A 25,011-nucleotide genomic window follows, 5' to 3' on the forward strand; every position below is an offset into this window, starting at 1 on the left:
ATTGTCCGACTCTACTAGGTCATACACTACAAAATTAACAGTGAATCTATCCTAAAGAAAGCATTTAACACGCTAACATACAATGTGGCCTGCTTAAGAAAAGGTATTATTTGTAGTTATAAGGACTGGTGAATAAGATTATCTAAAATGAACACAAAATTCTCTTTGGTTGGGTAGATATTTAGTGGAAATTCTTTTCTTTTTAAGATTTTATTTATTTTTATTTAACAGACAGAGGTCACAAGTAGGCAGAGAGGCAGAGAGAGAGGAGGCAGGGTCCTTGCTGAGCAGAGAGCCCAATGTGGGGCTTGATCCCAGGACCCTGCCCTGAACCGAAGGCAGAGGCTTTAACCCACTGAGCCACCCAGGTGCCCCATTTAATGAAAATTCTTAAAGGGATTTTCTTTCTTTGAATAAGAGGAACATCTGCCATTATACAGAATAGCTATAGAATTATCATCCTTTGTGTTTTGTCTGTAGCCAAAGGTCAGAAATCAATATAGTCATGCCTAGGTATATTTAGAGGGTTTCATATGTTCATTTATTTCTTTGGGTACTTTTTCCTTTAACCGCTGTGAAGAAGTGATTTTCTTATCCATGACTGGTTTTCTTCAATATAGGTTTCAGGTCTTAATAATTAGGAAGGAATGAGATCCTGCAAACATTTCCTGTGCTTCTTTTGCTTTATATTATTGTTTAAGAAATAATCCAGCCATATTTTTGAAACTTCGTTTCCTCTTGGTGCACTTCTGGATGAACTGAATTTTGAGACTAACTGATCTCCTGGACCTCTTAGTTCCTTAGATACCAGCTGCATGAGATAAGTGAGATGATGTAGGAGACCAGTACTGCTGGAAGACTTGCCACAAGTTTTCATCATACCTGAATAAAGGATGAACAGAAGCTACAGCCCTTGGATTCCTGCACAGTGCTTTGCGCACAATAAGCATGGATTTTCCTTTTTCCTCTCATCCCCAAACAAGCAGGAATCCACATATAATCAACAGTACTTCTGATTCCATGGCAATAAGCCCCAAATCTGAGGGAGGCATAGAATATTCACATACACATGTATCTCTTACAGGGAACTACATGGTTTTTGATCAGGGCTGATCTGCTTATAAATTTAAACCTGCTGTAAAGACACCTTATCCACTGGTTTCATGTAAATGCATAAATGCTATTTGAGAAAAAAAAGAAGATATCCAAGTACCCTAAGAAAAATTACTTGATTATAAATCATCCTATGATGGCATATCTCAGCACTACTATGTCTGGCTTAAGAATTACAAACAATAGAAAATAGTATAAAAAATGAAAATGCACCTTTTAAATAATGTTGCGATAACATTTAAGCCATTTTCCATTTAGTGGTGGAACTTTTATATGTCCTTACTGTAAACCTTAAGCATCATCTTCTTGTAAACCTTACATATAGTATACACATTTAATAAATGCTTCCTTAATAAAGAATTAGGTAATTTAATGAAAGTTGTAGCTGTCACATAACTTTAGGGGATAGGAGGCATTACCCACAAATCTGACCTGTATGTCTGTAGTTTACACACACACACACACACACACACACACCCCTAATTTTTAAATATCCCATTGCTGCCTAAAGCATTTTCCACTCCAGCCATCCATTTAGTCATTTTCTTTCCCAGTTACCGTCCATGACACCCTTTCCTTAGACCCTAGCACTAGGGCCATTTTAAAAGTCTCTTCTCGGGGCGCCTGGTTGACTCTGTCATTAAGTGTCTGCCTTCAGTTCAGGGCATGATCCCAGGGTCCTGGGATCGAGCCCCCACATTGGGCTCCTTGCTCAGCGGGAAACCTGCTCTTCCCTCTCCCGTTCCCCCTGCTTGTTTCCCTCTCTCTCTCTCTCTCTCTGTTTCTCTCTGTCAAATAAATAAAATAATAAAATCTTTAAAAATAAATAAAGTCTCTTCTCTTGCCCCTCATTTCCCAGTCAGTCACTAAATTCTGCCAGTTCTTCCTCCAAAATATCTCTTCAGTTGACCTCTTTCTTTTCATTTCCAGTACATCCCAGTGAATCTAGGAAAAGGTGGCCCTTATCTCCTTTCTGAATTTAGAAATAGGCCACCTTTCCTTCAGGATATTTTCATAAAACCTTTATGCATCTAAAATAATTGCTCCCACCATCATTTTCCTTATCTCGTTTCTTGACTAGGAAGCTACACTGCTTCATTCTACACATAACTTAAAATCCAAATTCTTCATCTGGCTCTAAAGTTCTTCTATTATGAGTTATTCTCCTTGGCCTCTTTTTCTTCCAGACTCTAAGGTCCTTATCACCTTCTGTTTCCTCTAAAGTAGAATGAACAAGGGTTTCAGTTGGACATCTTGGCAATCTTTGTGAGCCAGGTGAGTCAGTGCCCCCTATATCTCACTGGACCTGCAGTGATGCTTCTGTTCTTCATTACCCTGCTTTAGCCAAGCGGGAGGATTTACCCTTTCCCCCTTCCCTTCTCTCTCCACTGTATGGTGCTCTTCTCTGTCACTTCAGAAAGTGTATGTCCACCACTCCCTTCCACATCTTTTTATCCTGTTGATTACCCTAAAGAGTTAATATATTCTGTGTACACTCACTTTTGTGTTGCTCTGGAAGTGTTAAGTAGTTTTGCCCATATAGACTATGTTATTGCTTGATTCCCCACAAGATTATAAGCCTCTTAAGGGAGTAGAGAGAATCTTCTTAAGTATGATACAGAACTCTGCATAAAAAAACTTATTCAGCAAATGTTTGCTGCTGACTTCTTAATGAAATATGTGACCATCAGATCTCAGTGAGACATTTGGATTTTTCAGTTGTGACTAAAAATAGTTGTATGTTGCAGAAGGACTCACTGTACATCCATAACCTGCTGGTCCAGACCAAGAGCTTAAAAATATTTGAGGAACAGGTAAAGTACTCGAGACTCTCAGGCAGGGTATTGAGTTGGAAGGCCTTGAATGTGTTCTATTCTGTGAAGAATGTCCAAGGTCCTCTGTTTCTTGGACAAGCAGTAGTTCTCAGAGGCAAGTGGGGCAGGTTCACTATTTGGTAGAGGAAGCTTGCCAAATGTTGCGATCATATTCAGATGGGTTTCTCCTTAAATGAGCACATCTGACGAGCATCCCCACCCAAGCTGCTCTCTGAAGATGTAAGTGGGCAACAAAGCACAAGTGTGACTCAGTCAGCTGCCAGAGACTGACTGGCTCCCAAAACATCCACACCCACCACTTCACACTGTGCAAAATGTACTATTTTTCTTTCATTGTGCCAGCCCAATGTTTGAGATGTATCAATGAATCAGGAAAGGAGAGAGGCCATCAATTTTATGGATCTAATGTTAACAGACTCCATACCGGTCTCATGGGGACAACTGTTACGTAAGGAAATCTCCTTAGGACCCTATTTTAGCCCACCTAATAAAAGCTGATGGCAGCGCATGGGTTACTTCAGGGAATATAGTTCTATGGTTAAGGAAGAACTAGAATTAAATTTTATTTCTTGCTCCCAAAGAAAAACTTTCTGAGAGTATATGGAAAGGCCTTTTTGGCCATGTACTAGAGAACCATTTTAGAAAGATGGTTCAGATCTAAGATTTGAAGAGAACATTACCTTAACCAGAGGCTTGGATTGTGTATTCTTAAGTAATGAAAAAGACCGCCTTCCTCCAACCTGATGAAGAAAAGCAGTCTATTGAGAAATGCTTGGTATCCATGCAAAAGATTATCAATGATAATAATACTTTATACCACATCTAACCTCTACTTCACTGGAATGTAGGTATTATTTTCCCCAACTTACAAATAAGAAAATCAAAGCTTAAAATGGTCAAGTGGCTTACACAGGGTATACAAGTATGTAAGTGTCTTTGATAAATACCCTGATCTTTTCGGTGCCAGTGACTATGCTCTGAATCCCCACACTGCTGCCTTCCAACTAAACAACACAAAGAACATGAAAGCATTTCACAAGCTATAAAGTGGTATACAAATGGCAGTTTATGTAGGAGACTAAAAGTCCTGAGGACAATTTCCAAATTACCCTGAAAAGAGCTTTTGTAAGTGGCTTCTATTCTGAATACTTTAAAGATACTAGCAGCCCTTTTTGGTTATATACAGAAGGCCATAAGTTGTTCTTCTGTGGCATCCAGACCATCTAGTAACAACAGAATTCCTAGTGTTTTTTGACTTGCCTAGCCAGGAGTATGAATATCCAAAGTAGGTTTTCCCTCCTTCATATACAGGGACACTTATAGATAATGCCATCGCAAGGACAAAGAACAGGTGTGAACAGAATTCTTGTATTTTAATATATGCATCAACTTCGTGAGTCATTTCATTTTAGTTTTCTGTCAGGATTTCTTCGTGATAGCCACATGAAGTAGGTAGTCGTTCTTCTAAATTTATGGTTGGATAAAATTAGCTACTAGAGATACTATCTCCCATGTTCTAGATACTAAGTAAATACAGATTGAATGAATGAGTCACAGAGTTTTTAACATAGCTGGAAGATACCCTACACATTTGAAAATCTCATTTTTAAGAGCACATCACATAATTTTATTGGCCTTAGGTAATGTGCCTTTTTTAACATTTTTTTATTTTATTTTTTTTATTTGATTTCTTTTCATTGTAACATATTTCATTGTTTATGCACCACACCCAGTGCTCCATGCAATACATGCCCTCCATAGTACCCACCACCAGGTTCCCCCAACTTCCCACCTCCCTCCCCTTCAAAACCCTCCATTTGTTTTTCAGAGATTTCCTCCCCCAAATCATGGTTTTTTTTATTGATTTGCTTTCATTATTTCAAAAATGGCTCTGTCGTGCTCAGAATATTAGCAAGAAGTTAATTTGTAAACAAACACTTAAAATGATACAAGTAAACTATTATTTTAAAAATTCTTTAATGAGATGAAACTTAAATGCTCACTGTTTTGAACTTCATTTATCTCTATGACCAAACTCAATAAGCCTAAGTATGGCTAGTGTTTTTCTCAGTGATGGTAGGAGATTGTGTTGTACACCATCTGTGAGAGCGGAAGCCTGGACCTTCTTGTTCACTGCCTTGCCTGGTGCCGACATAGTGGGTGCTCAATAAATAGTTCCTGAATTAATGAATGAATGGTTTCTAATTTGTTTGTCATTTAGTTTAGTAAGGTTTCCTAGAGTGAGAAGGGAAGTGTTCAAATTTACAATATTTATCTGTTTTCTGAGACTTTTCATGCTTGCTCTCAAAGGTAAATTTTACACGAAAATCTTTAAAGAAAAAGACTTCAAAAGACTTTTGAATTAAGGTATTATAAAAAGAGAACTCTTCCCTTTCTTAAAAAATAGTTGTTACTTTCATTTCTATTTTTATGACCATTGAAACCTTACCTTTTTTCTTGGTCTTAAAAGTGTTAACTATATTATTATAAATATATGCTGATGTTGTTAAAAAGCTTGGGAAATATAAGTCTTTGGGTGTAGAAAGCTATAGTCCTTGGCTTATTCTGGAAACAGCCTATTTTCTAATAGAATTTATATGACCTAAAGGTTTTATAGTGAATTCACTACTTGTTGTTTAGAACATGAAGTGCCAAGAGGTAGACAACTTGGTCCATATTATAGGTAATCAAGATGATACGTGATGCTGACCTCACCGATCCAATTCTTGCCCCGTTCCTCTGTTCAAAATCTCCCTGCACCATTTATTTAAGACAGGAGAAGCCAATAGGACTCAGCTATTACTGATTAATTTCTAAATTTCAATTAAAAAATTGATTGTTTATGTTTTCCTGGGTACTGTATGTGTGTGAGATTTTTTGGTTTCAGTCATTGTTATCAGTTGTGATTCATGGTCTCAGTATAGATATCTCTGTCTTTCATTTGAATCCACCCCCCTTCTTTTTTTTCATTGTAGTCGTCCCCGGAGCAAATCCTGGCTGTGAATGTGCCAGGAGCTATGCAATAAGTTATCTGTCTATTGAATAAAGCTATTGAGGAATCAGTATGTTTATATGTTTATATGTTTGGAAGGGAATTTGGCTGTGTTATTTCTGAGTGGGTCTGATTCACCTGAACCCTGCCTGTGTACCTCACTGCCAAAGGAGAAAAACCAAGTAGGTGGAACACATGTATCTTTTGTGTACAAGTCTGCTAGACCTCAAACAAGATTACTGTTGACAGGGAAAAACAATTTCCTTTTCATTCTACAGGATAACTTAGCTGCTTTCAGATGCAAAAGCCCTTCCCCCCAACCTCCATTCTCCCTCCCGAACCCCCTCCCCTTTAATTCCTGTCTGGAATGGATTCCTCCCAAATGAGGATAATCCTGCCTTAGCTGTTTACTCACTTGGTTACCTTCCTGGGCTCTGCACCGTCCACAACAGGCTTTGCTGCTTGTGTTTATTCCTGCCAGAATGCACTTAGGAGTTTTTATTATTGTTTTGGTTGAGGTGGCACTTTAGCTTTAAGCCCTCATATTTATGATTTAAAACTTTCTGTCGAAATTGCCTGTTGGACTAGAATTTACCCAGCATATTCTCTGTTTAGACACAAATGTTTCATAAAATTTGAAGAAAATGTTGGACATGGCAGCCCAATATTCAAGAATTCATTTCACTCACCTGCCTTCAGAAGTAGCTGATGTACCTCTATGCATTATGTATTGGACATATCTGGACACTCAATAATAAGCCATAGACACATACCTAACCTTAGGAAACTATTATGAAAAAATTCTACATACCTTTTAATAAAATGATCCATGATCATTGTATGGTGTTTCAGAAGTACCCTATGGATAGCTACATGATAGTTAAATTATGATTATTCATTCTTTAATGTTAATAGTTGCTGTGGTGCTGTAAACTCCAGGAGAGCTTTGCAAAGCCTGCATCACATATATTACTTCATTTCATCTTCATAATCATCCTATAAAGTGGGTGTGATTACTCTTATAACTTGCTCAAAGTCACCTTGGCTGGCAAGTAATTTGCCCAAAGTCATCTTGGCTGGTAGGTAGCATTAGAAGGTCTGACTCCTTATCTACCCATCTCTAGACCCTTTGCTTATTCTATTAGATGTACCCCTAAACCTGAGCAGTCTGAGTTACTTATTCTTCTTAAGTAATAGTCCTCCATGAATACTTTTTGTCGTGTGTTGAAAGAACTGGCCCATGTGTACTGTCACAGCCCACAGGTTGTTTTGTTCGTTTGTTTGTTTGTTTTTAAATATAAATTATCTTTCCTTCTCTTGGGGATGGGTAGTTTGTAATCAGAAGCGAAGGTTAAAGGATTTATAGGGGAAATGGGTAAATTCCTAAACTGGAGTATGGTAATCGCTCAAATGGGGCATCATAATTTAAAAATAATTGCACTTTCCTAGTGTTGTTGGTTACATAAAACTCTAAGCAGACATCTACAAATTCAGTCCTAATCTATTGTGTTTTATATTCTTTCCAATGAATTCCATCACTGACATATTTAAGTTAAACATATATTGTAAAAAATCGTGTGAGGAATTTTGTAGAACTGACAGAGAGTGGCACTAGAAACCTTAATTTTAAATTTCATGACTTTTGTGCAATTAGAAGCTCAACCTTAACATTGCATTAACTTAGCTTTTTTGCATTTAATTATAGATATTGGGTTAAAGCTATGGAAGTTAATATTTTAAGCCTCCATTAATGGTTGTAATCGATTTTTTGTATTATTTTTTGCTATAATAATCAAAAGAGCACTTAACCTGGACAGGAAATAAATCTGGGATTCTGGAGATTAATGTTATCTGCTAATGTATTGTCCTACCATTCCCTGGGAGCCTAGGTTATCTGATGCTATATGCCAGACCTTACAGGTGACAAGAGTCTCTTCTAGGTTTCAGTATTTCTCTTTGAATTGTCATAACAGCATTGTTTTTTTTAGTTTCACAGTGGGATGTATTTTAAGCAAATGGAGGGTGGGGATTCCAAGATGAAAGGAATTGACATAAAAAAAAGCTCAAGGAATTGCTTAATTTGTAAATTTAATCCTGTATCATGATTCCTCATTAGGGATATTTGCTGTTCTGATTCAGTACCAAGCACAGGGGGCAAATGGGACAGAAAGGGCACTAACTGTATTGAAGACGGCACTAGAGATTTGGAGGGCTCTTAATCATTAGGTACTTAAGCTCACCTAGAGAAGTGATTAGTGTTTAGAAGTGGAGACATGGCTACGGGAACACAGATAAATTAGAAGGGAACAAAATGTCCAGTTTGCCACAGTTCTTTTAAATAATTGTAGCCAACGCAAGGGATGTGGCAATGCTGTCTATCCTGCTCACAGAGCCCTCACAGGCTGCTGAGTCCCGGTACCTCTGACTGTGTGGTACAGGGGCAGCCTGAGCATGAGGATCCCTGGCTTTGTGTTTTTTCTGCTTCAGGTCTCCGTCACCGATTCACTGGATACTCTCAGATAAGCTCTTCACTCTCCTAATTTTCCATTCTTCTACTTGTGACAAGGATGAAATGCCTTCCTCTCAAATAATACGAACATTTATAACACATTCTTTAAAAGCGTGGGTCAAAAACAGTTTTCAACTAAGAGATGATGAACACTTCTAGCTCAGAGTCACTGGGCAAATGCGTAGGAGGATCTCACCAGAGGCTTCAAGGTGCAGATGTGGATGAAACGTTGTCCTTGAGTAGCTCTAGTGAGGGCTGTGTGAACCAGAAGGGTGGATATAATCTAGAAAGAGATCAAGTAGATAGGATAGGAATGGTATCAGTGCAGTCGGAGGAGGGCCTGATGGTAGGATATTTGAAAATCAAGAATAAGTAAACAATATTAACATGATGTAGAGGAGAGAACTCTGGAACAGGAGTTTGTGCTGGCCTTGGCTGCTTACCATGCGTGCTCCAGAATACTGTTCTCTGTTACTGTGTTTCTTTATCTATAAAATGGGTGTACTGTCTGATTGCTTATGCCACAATGTATACTGAGAGATCAGAACTACATCTGTGGCAGCACTTTGAAAACTTTACAGTGCTATGTGAATGTCTAGCATTATAACTATCATATTACCAAAAAATGGTGGAGAATCAACATAATTCAATAGGTGATTGAATAATTCAATAGGTGATTCAGCCAAAATTTATTTCGCCAGAAATTTGCCAAATAATTGTGGCTGAAGTAAACGTTGGTGCCTAAATCACATGAATATTGCCTCTGACTGAAATTTTGTGGTATGGAACTGAAATGTTGGGGCCACAGATTAACAAAGTAAGTCTGACTTGCCAAAATTATAATCTTCTGAAGCTAGGAAAGAGAAACTTAAAAGTGGAAAAATCCTGGACACTTATACATTAAAAATGACAGGTTGAAAAAGAAGGAGGACTGTGCTTTTCCAAATGTCAAAATTTGAAATGCTAATAAAATCCAATAAATAAGATATTTACCATGGCTACAACAACTAGCAAAGGTTAGTGTGGACAAGGACTAGAAACCATTAAAAGTACTGAAGAAGAACAATCAATGAGAATGCCAACCCTGGAAGAGTTTTAATCTCACTGGCCTGTGCTCAAGTCATAGAGCATCTTTCATAGACTGAATCCAGCTGTAATTGTTATTTAGAAGAGACTTTTTAATACACATATGATTTCCTTACTGTGCTGCTTTTTTTTTTCCATAGCAGAAGTTACTTTTGAATCAAAGTAAGAAAAGTGTTTTTACATGATTTAACTCCAGCAGTTGGAGTCAGATGACAGAATGCTGAGACACAAACAGGACCTGTCTCTACACATCTTAGACAGAGAGCAGAATATTCAAACATGTGTATCTTGCACTTAATTTAAACTGCGTGCTTGGTTACCTATCTCTTTGGCAATTCAGTATAAAGTTTTATTACTGTGAAATAGAATAGGGTAGGGATTTATGTCACACAAAAATGAATTTCCATGGATGGGAACACACATGAAATAATTTAGGTAAGCAGTATGTCAAATGAAAATTTAAGATGTTAGAGCTGGTGGTGCAAAGGGAGGAAGCAAAGAGGAGGTTTTCTGTAATAGATGATAAATACATCACCAGGGAAAGAAGAAGGACCGCAGTTGCTATAGGAAGTTATTACTGATGTTGAAGAATTGAGGAAAACACTGAAGAATGGATTTTAGGACCAAGAAATCAAAGCAACTGATTAGATGAAGGGAAATCTCATTTGAATGTCAGTGGAAAAATGTAACACTTAAAAATAAATGTGAGCCTTTGTAGTTAGATCCAGGAATGAATGAAAACCATGGGCCCTGAGGTTCTATGGATTGAGCCATTAGAAACATTCCTTTAAATCTTTTTTGCAAAGTTACCAAAGGAATGGCGATGAGCAAAGCTCCCGTCCTATCACCTCTGCAAAAATCCTTCCTTTCGTTTATTCAATTTTGTTTTAAATCAGTCCCAATTTTGAGAAATGGAATGTGAGAATGTTCACTCCCATGGTTCTCTGCTGGTTTATAGTGTAACTTAGGTATGATGGAAGGGTATGAAAATCTTTTTTTTTTTTTTTGGTCATTTCATCCTTCTTGCCTTTTTTATGTGTTTTTGTGAAGAAATTTAGTAAGTAGTAAGTCTCTGACATTGTGGTAAAAGAAGTCCTATTTTTAATTGGCCTTCAGTTCTCCAGTCTTCAAACCTAGGCTAAAAGTCTCAAAAGAACCAAAAAGACACTTATTAGGATTTAGAACTTAATTAGCTAATTTAGATAAGGGACGAAGAGATGGGTTAGGAAAGTTTAAAATGTCTAACTTGATGTCATTTGCCAAGAGAGGTAAGATGGAAGAAAAAAGAAGAAGTTTGCCAAGAAAGGCAAGTAATGCTTTTCATTTGGGACTTGTGTTTAAGGTTGCTGCAAGATGCTTAGATTTTCTTAAAATATCCAGGGACCATAGACAGTACAGATCTGGAGCTCCAGAAAAAGTGCTAGGCTGGAGGTAAAGATTCAGGAGTTACTTGTCAGGAAGTAGTAGGTGAAGCCATATAAGACTGGATGGCATGATTCTAGAAGTTGTGAGGAGAAAACCCGTACAGAATAAAAGGAAATTCTAGTACTCAAGGAGTGGACAAGAAAGTGGAGCCAAAGAAAAGACAAGAGAGGACTGTCAGTGACAGAGAGTGGGAAAATGAGGCTAGTATGGAGGAAACCAAGGGTGAGGTGTTGCAGGGAGGGGCTATGGTGAGGCCAACTAAAAATAAAACAGAAAATGTATAAAGAGTTTGATTCAGAAGAGGTTAATACTGACACTGAGAGAGGTACCAAAAGTGCAGTGCTCTTTTTGAGATAATAGTTTATAGCGATAATTTCATTAGCGGTAATGGTGGTAGAAGCCCCATGGAACTCACATTTTTTTTTAATCCCTTTGTTCTCATGTTTCTCAGTTTATCCCTTCACTTTCCCTTTCTTTGGTAATGTTTTAACTTTTCAAAATATTTAATGTGCACTTTATTTGGGGAGACAGTTCTTAGGAAGGTAGTCTACAAACTGCATGAAGAGGCTGTGGATATCATATTAACATTTCTACACCAGAAAAACCCATCATCCCTACCTTCCACCTAAATAAGAGAAGACAAAAAAGCTAGGGTTGTTTTTTGTTTTGTTTTTGTTTTTTAACCACCTTTTATAATTTCCAAAACAGTTATGTTCTATTCAGCATTTTTTCAACTAGAGTTCTGTGGAGGATGAGAAAGTGAATAAAATGTGTACTGTCCTTGAACATCTTACACACTAGTAAAGAATTCATTACATGGTGAAAACATGGTCAAAGAAACATAAGTAAAGTGTCTGGAGAGACAGCCAATTTCTGGCTTAGGGGAATTCTTAGTTAAGATAATATTGGCTTTTATAAGACATAAACAATAAACATAACCAATAAACATAACCAATAAACATAAGCAATAGAAGTTTCTCTTTTGCTTATGTAAAGACTGGCCAAGGATCCAGGTTGGCAGGGATTCTGTCATCCATAGCACGCAGCTTCCAAGGTCAACTTGGATGTGACTTCCAGTCAGAAAACTGTTAAAGAGAAAGAGCAATAATTGCAAAGGATTGTTTTGGCGGCAGGGGGGTGGGAGGGGGTTGGGAGGGCAGGGCAGGAGTAGCTCATGTCATGTCTGCTGACATCCCACTGGCCAGAATTTGGTCACAAGGCTGTAGCCATCTGCACAGAGGGCTGGGATATGGAATTGAGCTATGTGCCCAAGAGGAAAAGCAGAGGGCTTTTTCATATTAGCCAGAGATTGCCTAGGCTCAGGGAAGGTCCCAGGGGTATGATTTAGGCTTAGAGGCAATGGAGGAGTCCATGGAAGAGTGATACAGAATGGGAAAAGGGAGGGTTGAAGGAATGAGCTGTTCCAATTTCACCTCCATGGGTTGGGTCCACAATGGCGGTAGGGACATGTTAGCTTTCCATGTTAGCTCCTTGACAACAAAATTGTTCTCTCATCTGAGAAAATTCATCTATTTCAGAGGAAAAAAAGTCTGTAATGCATATTAGTTTACTTCACTGGATATTAAATGCTAAAGCAGAGAGGAATCTTAGGCTTTTTTTTTTTTTTTTTTTAATTTCAGAGGTAAGGAAGAAGAGCCTGGGAGCCCATGCCCTCTGCGTCTCACTCTGTGAGGCATTGTTGAAACCAGGGTAGAACCCAGGCCTCAGCTGCTGTTCCAGAGCTCTGTCTATGAGGGAGGTACAATTTTGGACCTACAAAATTTTGTAGAATTTTTTCGGGAGAGGAGTGAGGGTTAAATTCCAGTCACCACAATTATGTAGAAATAACCATGGCGCTTCATCATAAATTGTTTCTGTCATCGTATTTTAAATTCCACTGCCAAACTAAAGGAAGTCAGTTAGTACTGATGTAAAATCTCTTCTTTGGTAATCAGGATGTCCATATGTACTTCTCATGAGAAAAAGAAATCTTTTCTTTTTTAATCTGAGGGCCACTGTATACATCCTCTTCTTCTCATGTCTCAGGTCCAAATATACAGAGCCAGCATAGATGAAATCAGCATGTTTAATGTCAGTTTTTTACCTTAATTTCAAAGGATAAAGGGAACCAAAGGTTATTGGTAAGTGAGCTGGATGGCTATAATTGAGTTTGTGTTGCTTTCATTGTTATAAAATTTTAATTGGTATCAATGCTAAAATGTATATCAGAATGCATGTCACAGCTTTTGTACAAAAATACAATTGACTTTAGAACATATTTTCTTAAGTGAGAATGATAAATTATCTCAGAACTTGTGATTCTTTACTTTTAAAAATCATAAGGTCAATTCTTTAATTAAAAGATAAATAAAAGTGCTCAGTGTCCATGTAATCAAATCACTTATATCAGGATAATCTGCTAACAAAAAAAAAAAAGGATAAAAAAAATTATGAAGGGAGGGATTAGTCTATCTTTATAATAATTTGCCTCAGAATGACTTCTTTTATGGTCTCATAAGATCCACTTTTTGAAGCCTCCCTTTCAATGCAAGAAAATGGAAATGATACTGGGTACAACAAAGAATTTGTCCTAAATTTTTTCCTGTCCGTTTCAGTCATGAGGCTTATTTTTTTCTATTAAATAATAGGTCTCATAGACAAACATTCTTTTTTCCAAAACAATGTGAATATATGGTCAGCCTCTGGTTTAGAAAATATAGATATAGGAGCACCTGGGTGGCTCTGTCAGTTAAGCATCCAACTCTTGGTTTTGGCTCCGGTCGTGATCTCACTGTCAGGGGATGGAGCCCCGCATCAGGCTCTGTGCGAAGCGTGGAGTCTGCTTATAATTCTCTCTCCCTCCCACTCATTTTCTCTCTCTCTCTCTCTCTCTCTCTCAACCAAATAAATAAAATCTTTAGAGAAGAAAAGAAGATACAGATACAGGTACAGATCTAGATAGGTATATACCAAGATATAAAATACCCAATTGGATCTTCTGATAAATATATATTAAGTGGTACAGAGTCCAGCTCTGTGTATTGCCTGCCTGCCTATTTGAGAGTCCTCTCCATGTGTTCCTACAGAGGCAGGTTAGACAATGACTTTTTATACTTTTGAGATTATGGCAAGGCATGACAACGACCATTAAATAATGAAATACAGCTGAACATTTATAAATACCAGACCTGAGAATGTTTGTTGTTGGAAGTCCCAAGATGAGGTGCATCTGGGTATGTGAGTATTGTGATGACAGTATGCTACAGACCTTGCTGTTAAAATGCTTTCCTGTGAAGTAATGTGGTCTTATCCACCAAAGAGAAGAGACTTCTTGATAAACCAGTACCAAATTGAATGCCCCAAATCTATTTCCCATGTAAGAATTGCCCTCCAGGGAGGCCCCAGTCAGGTTTTTGGACCTGCCATCTAGTGGCCACTGAAGTAACAAGTCAATTGGCACATTTTGGTTTTCACTTTAGACTGGAATTTAAATGTGGCTCATCTGCAGATAAATAAGGCGGTGCTCCAGGCATTAAGCACAGTCCCCCTTTTTTGTTAGACATACTGCCATTTTAATAGAGCAGCTTCAAGCAGAACATTTGTTATATTCACAGGAAAACAGATTTTCACACAAAATTATATACTTCCCACCTGAAATTTAAGAAAAAAGAGATCAAGAGAGAGAAAGAGAATAGAGAGAAGAAGGGAAAGAAAGAGGAAGGAAAGGAAGGGAAGGGGAGGGGAGGGACGAAGGGGGTGGGAGGAGAGGGGAGAGGGAGGGAGGAAGGGAAGGAAGGAAGGAAGGAAGGAAGGAAGGAAGGAAGGCAGGCAGGCAGGCAGTAAAGAAAGGGGAGGAAGGGAGGAAGGAAGAGAGGAAGGGAGGGAGGAAAGAAAAGAGAAAGAAAGTCTTTCAATATTGAAAAGAGCTGTGGAGTGCTGAAGGGAAAGGGGAGGGGAGAGGGGAGGCTGGAGAGCAGGCACATTTTCTGTCAAGTAGTTCTACTTGTGAGACTAATTCTTACAAACTGTGCACCCAGCAGAGTAAACCTCTTATTTTGCTGCTTTTGCTCTGATCCCCCACATAGCTGTAATGTTCTACTTGTTTTTCCCTGTCCTATAAACCACATAGGCATTTGATATGATACATAATGTTGGCAAAGGAACAATTTACAAATGACTTAAGTAGGTAATTATTTATTAGAATGTCGGTCTATAGAAGTCTATGTTACTGTAGCAAAACCTGGTAAGAGGTTAGTTTTGTCTCAGCGTTTCTATTATAATCCCTGTTTATTAGTTTTCCTTTTTCCAGGGACTTATGAGTGGAATGTAAAAATGCACAGTGGGCTATTATTATTATTTATTATTTGTCAAAGAAATATGAATATACAGAGCAAAGGCCAGTTTGTGAACTATGCCAGACAGTCTCTAGCCCCAAGGACCTCACAATACAACTCTGAAGCAGGTCCTGAAAAATGCAAGACAGAATGAAAACAGATGGATGAATGATACTTATTCAATATCTTAAATATAGAACTCAGTGGTGCAGGTGCATCTTCAGATGTTATTTGAAAGAAGAGACAGAATATCTTGGCATTGTGTCATTTATTCATAAATATTATAAATTTTATATTATTTGAGAAACTATTCTAAATATACAGGGTGGTTTGAAAGAAGGTGTGAAAGCTGATTCCCTCAAATGAGACAAAGGGCAAATCAAGTGAAAAGCAGGGACCGAACATAGTTAGAAAAAGTGAAGGAGAACAAGACCAAGAATGGAGCCAAAGAAAAATAAACCCCAAGGGGATACATAACGTTTGATGAAAAAGAATTGCAAGAATTTTTTTTTTTTAAAGAAAGAATCAACCAAGAAGAAAGATGGCCTTGGCAGTTATGTCCTGAATACACCAAAATTGCCAAGAGACTCCAGGAACGGTAATGGCAAAGACAATGATTTAGTTACAGAAATTGCAATGCAAGGGTGTAGAATTCTGTGTGGTTGGATGAAGGGCCTGGTCTTAAACACAGTATCTATATAGCAGGAGGAAGAGCCAGATTTACCTAAATGCAGAAGTAAAAGGTAGGGTTGGGAGTCAGGTTTATCAGATTGTTGAGGAAGACAGAAGTCAGTGAAACTGTCCAATGAAGCCATGGTATTTTTTTTTTTTTTTTGAACAAACCTTATCTGTCCTGCATTATGTTAGTTCTTTGGGAGTACACTAGATGTAAGTCAGGATCCCTGAGACAAAAATAAACCTATGCTCAAAGTGAAAAGATAAGATTGACACACCTTCAGCAATTAGCAAAGATAAAGCTGCTGGTGTTATTAGGCATAGCAGAATTTTCTGGAAGAGCAAAATCAGCCAGCCTTAGAGTAACCATGGAAAAGCCATCCAGGAGATGGGACCCAAGGTGAGAATTGAAGAATTGGTATATAGGGAACTAACATTAAAAACAGGGAGGGGAAAAAAAAAAAAAAAAAAAAACCAAGGAGAAACATGATGAAATTGTCAGGATGGAAATCAACAGGGTGTATGGGGGCTGGGGGTTGTAAAATGCCCCTGCTGGGTGAGATGGATGGTTTGAGCAGGAGAGTATGGAGAAACAAGTAGGATGGTAAAGGGGGCCAGTGTGTGAAACTGAGAAATGAGGATTCCTCAGAACATGATGGGGCCACTGATGAATTCATTCTGGAAATATCTACCGAGGGCATATTATGTTTCAGGTGCAAAATAGGGAAGGCTTTCCCCCTTATGGACCTTAGATTCTAATGAAGGAAGATAGAACCTCCCTCCACCAAAAAGCAAGCAAATATACAAACAAGGTTAATTTCGGAGAGTGATTAGTGCCATGAAGAACATTAAACTCAATGATGGAAAAGAGTGGGACTGGCAAGAGTCGTGATGGCCCAAAATTGGGAGAAGAGAGTAAATATTTGAAAGTGAAAATTCTTAGGACGTTTATGTAATTTAAAGAGAAATTACAAAATGATGTCATCGGTGATTTGTAGCTCTCCAGGCTGGGAAATCAGAAGTTTGCTAATGCCCATCATATCAACCGGGAAGATGAAAATTAAGGGAGGAAAAGTTGGGGAGGAGGTCGGAGAGTTCCCTGCTCCCATAATCCCTCCTTCTTGCAGGGATCCACTAAGCCTTGGTTGCCACCTCCAGTTTCTTACAGATTTTAGTCACTGACTCACTAGCACTCTTTTTGTCTTTCCCTCATCACAATTCCTGGCCATTTCTACGTTAAAATATGTAATCCTTCCACCACCTAGGGTCTCAATTCCTTGATTGTCTCGTGATCTGTCCTTCACCCTAACATAGCTCTTCACTTCTGCAGTTATACTTTAGACCTTGTCATTACTAATAATCACAACTTTTCCATCATCTCCATTTCAAGCATCCCACTCTTCAGCCACCACCTCATACTTTCGCAGTTCCCTTAAGGCAACAACTCCAGAATGTACTGGAGCTCTCATTCATCAGTTCTACCCTTCGGCCCTCATATTCTCACTTCCTCATATAGTTTAGATTCCTTGGACAATGATTGTAATCTTCTTCTTGCACACACCCTTAACGTCCTTGATCTTCTCTTGCTTCACTGTCCTCTCCTGGCAAATCCCAACCATCATGATCATATGCAGCTCCATGTCTTTTGTAGGCCTGCATGCCAGCTGACTGTGGCTGGAGAAAAACATGCAGGTAAAGTGATGACTTTCACTGTAAATTCCCGATCACTCCAACGGGTTCTTAGTGCTGCCCTGCAATGATATTGTGCTTCCCTGTCCGTTTACTTCCCCATACCTCCACAGGAGCATTTCATATCTTTCCTTCTCTCAAACTTTCAACATTTCCTTCCCTATTCTTACTCTCAACTTATGACCCTCCTTCCTACTTCAGTGAAAAAATAGAAATAGTCAAAAAAGAACTTGCATGAACACTGGCTCTCCAGCACACCTACCCTCCCATCTGCATGCATGCCCACACATTGTCTTCTCCCCTATAACTGTGGATAATCCCTGTGTGTTGCTGTCTCAGCCCACCCCTCACTGTGCCTTCAGTCAGTCCCACCCCACTCACACACTCATACACAGTGCTCCTGAAAAATCTCCCCTCTTTCTTGTACTTTACCAATTTTCCTTCTCTTCCAAGTCTCTCCTATAAACATACAAACATGTAAGTTCTCTCAGTCTAAAAATTACCCTTTTCTAACCCCACACTCCCTGCCAGCTACTATCCCATTCCTTTGATTCCCTCTATAGCCAGAGTTCTGAAGAAATGCCTACAATCACTACAAGCACTCTACTTCTACTCTCTAATTCTCTTTTGATCCTTCTCTAACTAGCATTTGCACCCACCATTAAGATTCACCAGTAACTTCCAAGTTGACAAATCCGTTAACTAATTCAGTCTTCATCTTTCCTCATCTACCAGCATTGTTTTCCATGGCTACTTCTTTCACTATTAAAATTTTCTTTGCTTGGTTGGCTTTCAGTTCCCCACATTTGCTTGATTTCCAGCCCCCCCCCCCCCAATCTCCTGGCCATTCTTTCTCAGACTTCTTTGCTAATGTACTCTCATCCCTGCAACATGCAAAAACCAGAAGCTCCTAGAGCTCAATTCTTGAACCTTCTCTTTTCTTTATCTCCATTTACTTCCTTCAGAGTCACACCCCAGCTGTGGTTCAAGCTTGTAGCTCTGGTCTAGGCCCTTACCCTGAATTCTAAGTTCACATGTTCAATTGCTTACTCATCGTCTCCACCGTGAGCCTAATGGACGTCAGGGACCCAACAACTCCCAGTGGAATTCCTAATTGTATTCAGCAAATATGGTTTTCCCCACCTTAGTAAATAGCACCTCCATCCTCAGAGTTGCTCAACTCAAAAGTTCATTTCTCTCCCAGCTTTTTTATTTCTGTCACAAATTCAACTTACCAATGAATTCTGTAGTTTTGCCTCCAAGATACATTCAGAATCTTAAGAATTTCTTATCCTCACCACCGCTACTACCCTGATTCAAGCTACTACCATCTCTTGCCTGGATTACTGGAGTTGCCTCCTAATTATCTTCCCTGCTTCTGGCCTTCCACTTACAGTCTATTCACAAAACAGTAGCCAGAGTGATCTTTGTAAGGTATGTAACATAATTAAGTCTGACTTTGTCACTCCTCTGCTCAGAACTCTCTAAGAGTCCCCATCTACTCAAAGGAAAAGTCGGAGTCTTTATGGTATTCCAAAAGGTCCTACACATTGTTGCCCCTGTTAACTTCAGTGTTTTTCTTTAGCACTTGATCCCTCACTCACTCCTCTCAAGCTCCCTTGGCCTCTTTGGCTTCCATATCTACTGTACATGATTTCACCTTTGGGCCTTTGCACCAGCTTTTTTCACTTCCCATAATGCCTTTTCCCAGATGAGTCTTGTTTGCTCACCACCTCAAGTATTTGCTCAATTTCCATTTCTTTTTTTTTTTTTAAGATTTTATTTATTTATTTGAGAGAGAGTATGAGCAGGGAGGAGGGGCAGAGGGAAAAGCAGGCTCCCCCCCGCTGCGCGGAGCCTGCTTTTCCCTTGTGATGTGGGGTGATCCCAGGAACATGGGATCATGACCTGAGCTGAAGCCAGACATTTAACCAACTGAACCACCCAGGTACCCCTCACTTTTCATTTCTAAGTAAGGCTTTCATAACCACCATTTTTAAAATGGTGCTACCCACACCCCAGTTTGCTTCATTTCTCTTCACAGCATTTACTCCCTTCAGATATACATTTTAGTTACATATTTATTCCCCCAAGAGAATATAAGCGCAATAATTATAGGATTTTTTTGTATGGTTTTCAGGATTTTTGTCTGGTTTGTATTTTAAGAAGTCCCCAGTGTCTAGAATAGTACCTGGTATATAAAGGTGCTTAGTAAAAATTTGCTGGGTGAATGAAGAAAGAATGAGTGCTTCTTTCCTTGAGTTTGCAAGTGTTTTTATTAAATGCAAAACTTAATACTGTGGCATGGGCCCCTTGATTCTCCATGGCAAAATTTTAAGGTTCTTCAAAATTAATTTTGAAAGTAAGTGCACTTTATGCAGGTTTATCCAGAATATTAGATAGGCCACTATTTCTGTTTAGCACCCAAAGCAGCAACATCTAAAGTACTTATTTTTTTCATTTGGTAAATGTTTACCAGGGAATATGAGCATTCTAGACACAAGTAGTGACACGTGCTAAGGCTCAGAAACAGAAGAGAACATAGCACAATGGACTGTTACAATATCACAAGTGACAGATAACAGAGGCCTGAGCTAATGTGGTGCAATGGGAACAAGAGACCTAGAAATGTGAGAAACATCAATAAGTAAAAGGTCACTAGAATGAAGAAACCTGGTTGATGAGGAAAACAAAATACTGCCTATCTTTATCAGGCTATGAAGTGGAAAGTGATTGTGAAAGAAGTAGGTAAGAGTGGAACTTGAACTTAGAAGACATGTATTGTAAAAGTCATTTTGTAGGATATAGACATAGAATCACTCATTGTTATAGTTACTACAAAATATTCAGTTGCTCATTGGTGACCTTGTTAGAATGATTCCAGAAGGTATTCTGAAAGCAGGCCCTAACTCTCATTCTTCTAACCCTCTTACTGACAGTTGAAATAGTTTAAGGTTCTAAATTTTCTACCTAGTGACCTCACCCTTCCTGAAAGTTTGTTTTTCTTATTTCATACTGAAGTTATTAGATCAATAGAGTAATGTGTATGTATACAGAGATACACACACACACACACACACACACACACAATAGTTTTAAACCCAATTAGCTGTAAATATCGCATTCTATGCATAAAAGTTTCCCTCAGTTATTAAAAGAAATTACATTAGAATTACAAATCTGGTGATTATTTGAGGGGTGATGAAAAAGCAACAGATGGTTCCCAGGTATGGGGTTTGGGCAGATGGGTAAATGGTGATCCTGTTCACTCACATAAGGAACATAGGAAGAGGAGAAACTTGGAAGAAGATGATTCAGCTTTGGACATGTTGAGATATCCAACTGGAATTGTCCAGTATGTCTTTTGATACAGAGGGATAGAGGTCAGGAGAGACCTAATGGCTCAAGACACAAATTTGAGAGCTATTAACATATTGATGATAACTAAAACTGGGAATCATGGGTATACAATGGGCAGTGGACATAGTAATGTGAAAGTATGTGTAATAAAACATTGCCAGATATGACCTGGACATCAAGGAACTTCTGATCACTTATCTTACATCTTCCTAAACTAATTTTCTCTTAAATGCACTCCCACTCCTCCCCTACACCAGCCCATATCCTATCCCCACCCTCCTTTTTATTTAAAAACATCTATAGTTCAACCCCTGAGCCGTTTACCTTACATACATGCCTGATCTCTGTAACAACAGGATACCTCAAAATTGAATGCAGGAGAAAAAGAACATCTGTAAGATCACACTGTTAGTGAACTCTAAGCTCTCATTATTTTAAGAAACTATGGAATAAGCCTATTTGCATCATGAACAATGTCCCCTGATTTATGTATTTACTCAGAGTTTTTGTCAGATTTTCTTTGACTGGCATAGATCATATTCATCTGTCATAACACAAACCATTGGGCTATTTAAGAAGACCTCTGTTAACAAATGAGAGGTAGATCATCTTTTTTTTTTTTTCTTTCCACTTGCAGTGAAGTAGAAAGAGACACTTAGAACTTAAGTTACTCCCTAAGTTACTCCTTAAGGGCCAGCCTCTCTGTATGTCAGCCATCCTACAGAAATATAACTTCTAATTTCATTGTGCTCTTAGATTACTAATTTTTTCCTTCCCTTGAATTATATAAATATGTTTTCTGGCCATACCACTTTAATCACCTCTATGCCTTGGTAGGTTCATTTATTTACCTTTTCATTTTAAAATGTTTTGTATCTGTTCTTTCTCCTCATACTTGAAATTTTCCTGAGAAAAGCAGCCTTTGAATGCAAAGGGTATGTTATTTTAGAGTAGTAGTTGTAATCTCTGTTGTCCCAAATTTCTAGAATCTGATTGTCAGGGACTTCTCTTTGCTGTGCCTCTTCATTGGCAGTCTCACTTTCTTTCTTGTGTCTTATCTTTATCCCTCCAAAAAAGCTTCTGTGAAATGTGTCTTCCCCACCAATCTCAATGCTACACTGTTAGTGTATGCAGTCTCTATGGTAACTGGGACACATGCCACAATACCAAGATTACCGGAGCAACCATCATAGTGGGGAAATCGGCACATGCACTCCTTTGGCACCATGGAGGTTCCCCCCCCCCCATTGAAACTGGGATCAGATAATACTATTTTAATATTCAGGCAAGGAAGGGAGCAGAGGAAATGCTATGAACCCAGTCTTTCTACCCAGGCACATTGTTGTGTTTTGTTGGAATTCGTGAAGTTGATCTTAGTTGTCATGAGTAAAGCTAGACTGCTGCATAGTTTCTGACCAGATGTGGATAAACTGGTTGACTTAGGGGAGGATGACGTGCCTTATTCTTAGAGATATATGACTAGTCTGTAAACAAGCTAATTTTACTGAAATCAGGTTATTTTCATAGGTAAACTCCAGTAAGCTATAAAAATTATCCACTACCATTGTATGGACAGACTTTTTCAGGTGGTTTCCCCCAAAACAACTGCAGATTGACCCAGTGAGGGCAAAGGCAAAATGGTTGTCTCCCACTGTGCCTTAGGGTAAAGACAGTTCTTTTAGGAAGGAAGGAGAATGAACTAAGAAAACCCTTTTGGTTGCTTCCTCAAGGATTCAGTTTCCTCTCAGATATATGGAGATTGAACTCCCAGGTACAACCCAATAGAAACAAAGGGCCTAAGGCAGCATTTTACAACCTTGGCCTTGTTGACATTTGGAGCCAGATAAATCTCTGTTGTGCAGGACTGCCCCGTACATTGTAAGTTATATAGCAACATCTCTTACCTCCACCCACTAAATGCCAGTAGCAACTTCTTCAGTCTTGATGACTGCCAAATGTCCCCTGGTGGTGGGCAAAAACTGTCCCAGGGTAAGACCCTAAGGCAAGATGTGACTTGAGTAAGAAAAGAAAGTTACAGAATTCCTTCAAAGGCCCAGAATATTCATTCAGTGGATACTTCAGCACATATTTGTTGAATCTCAACTACCTTCCAGGCACTCTTCTGTTTATCAGGGCTGAAATAATGAATAAAGAAAGCCCTGATCTCATGGAGCTTACATTCTAGTGGATGTGTGCCGCATGTTCCTAATCAGCTGGAACCCTTTGCCTAACAGCAAATGCTTTGAGCCAACTGAGGGCCAAGAAAAGAAAAAACAAGTTCGCATTTGAAGACTCTTTCTCAGTTTATGAACCTCAAAAACGGCACTGATTTAAAAATGAAACTTGGCAAGTGATTAGTTCATATGTTTTAGTTTATAATATGTTTTAATCATTTTGGGTGTTTTCAAAACAAATGGTGAGATTAGGGGGTTTTTTTCTTCTATTTTTGGCCTCTTTCCTCTGGAGAGTCCTTCTCTTGTGTTTAGTTTTGGTGTTCTTAGTATATTTGAAGAATGCTTTTAAGTGTTTGAAATGTGTGCACGTGGATGAAAGGAGATGAGGAAGAAGAAACATAAGACTTTGTGATCCCTGATCAAACAAACACCCCTACCCCAGCCCCAAAGCAGTGTTCAGGCATCACTTCCTCAAGGAAGCCTTCTCACAAAATCCTCATGGCAAAGTTCCCCACCCCAGTTGTTCTCCTAACACTCTTCATATACCCTTATCGTAATCAAAATTAAGGAAAGGACTGTGAAATTAGTTGTTCGGGTGTTTCCCTGTCAATTATAAGCTCAGTGTGGCTCAGCATCATTCTTGTTCTACCCACAGTTCTACTGTCTTCAGCACAGGGACTGGCACACAGTAAGTGCTTAAGAAATACGTGTTGACTGACTGAGAAACCCAGTCTTTGAGGTGCTCTGCCTACACTTTTACCCCATATACTTCTTGTGGGTTACCCTACACCCACTATCAGACTTTATTGTGTTGATCATTATCTTGTAGACCCTAAAGTAACATGTAAATTCCTAAAAGCATTCTTATATCAGAAAGTCTAGAGAACAGCTTAAGTTCATTAATCTTAGGGATCTTTCAGGCTTATTTAGAGATTGTAGGACTGTAAGGGAAAGAACAGGGCATGATATTTAGGAATATTTTAAAATATTACTGATGCCCTGAGCATTGTTCACAAATTACAGGGTTTAGAGGATAAGCATGTATAATTGTCAGTGTGGGGCACAGAGAGAAATTATGTGATTTATTTACTAGTTTTCTTCATTGATGTCTTTTTCTCCCACTAGATTTTAAGCTCCATGAAGTTGGAGAACTTGTCCTCTCAATAACTTTATCCTCTGTGCCCAGAATGGTATTTGACACATAGTAAGTATTCAGTAAATATTTGTTGAATGAATAAGTGTAAGCATTCATTAAATCAATCCTATGTTGAGTGAAAGATTAATTGCTTATTACTGCATCAAAAATGCAGGAACACAGTCAAGTTCTTATTCATTCATTCAACAAATATATTTTGATGTCATGCATCCTAACATCCTAGAACAGTATCTAGCACATAGTAGGCACTTGTATTTGATAAGTGAATGAGATAATGAATATTCACATGTACTCAAAGATGGTTCATTTACTAAGTGTGTCCATTTACTAGTGATGCCGTAGCAAAGTGCCATAAACTGGCAACTTAAACAACAGAAAATTTTGTCTCACAGTTCTAGAGGCTAGACACCCAAGATCCACAGTATCCACAGTAGCCATAGTATCCATGGGGTTAGTCTTTTCCGAGGGCTCTAAGAAGAATCTGTCCCTTGCCTCTCTCCTAACTTCTTGGGGTTTGCTGGCAATCTTTGATGTTTTTTGGCTTGTAGAAGCATCACCCTGATCTCTGACTTCATCTTCGCATGGTATTCTCCCTGTGTCATATGCAAGTCCAAATTTCCCCTTTTATAAGGACCTCATCATATTAGCTTAGGGACCCACCCC

General features: G+C 38.7%; 1 protein-coding gene and 1 long non-coding RNA gene across 23 annotated transcripts in view; one reads left to right on the top strand and one right to left on the bottom strand.

The window, feature by feature from the left end:
* ZBTB20 (zinc finger and BTB domain containing 20) overlaps positions 1-25,011 on the top strand; it is a 785,951-nt gene that overhangs the window by 577,036 nt on the left and 183,904 nt on the right. The gene's annotated exons all lie outside the window — the stretch shown is intronic.
* Positions 529-25,011, bottom strand: part of LOC116600156 — a 49,252-nt gene continuing 24,769 nt past the window's right edge. The window contains exons 1-4 of one of the 2 annotated variants that reach the window (XR_004289521.1): positions 21,870-22,112; positions 8,646-8,732; positions 3,629-3,688; positions 529-882 (exon numbers count right to left, since the gene is read on the bottom strand). This is a non-coding gene — a long non-coding RNA (uncharacterized LOC116600156). Of the gene's footprint in view, positions 883-3,628; positions 3,689-8,645; positions 8,733-21,869; positions 22,113-25,011 lie in introns of those variants that run through there. The other variant, XR_004289522.1, reaches the window with a different exon arrangement.

This window comes from Mustela erminea, chromosome 1, assembly GCF_009829155.1.
Source record: "Mustela erminea isolate mMusErm1 chromosome 1, mMusErm1.Pri, whole genome shotgun sequence".
NCBI classification, from domain to species: Eukaryota; Metazoa; Chordata; class Mammalia; order Carnivora; family Mustelidae; genus Mustela; species Mustela erminea.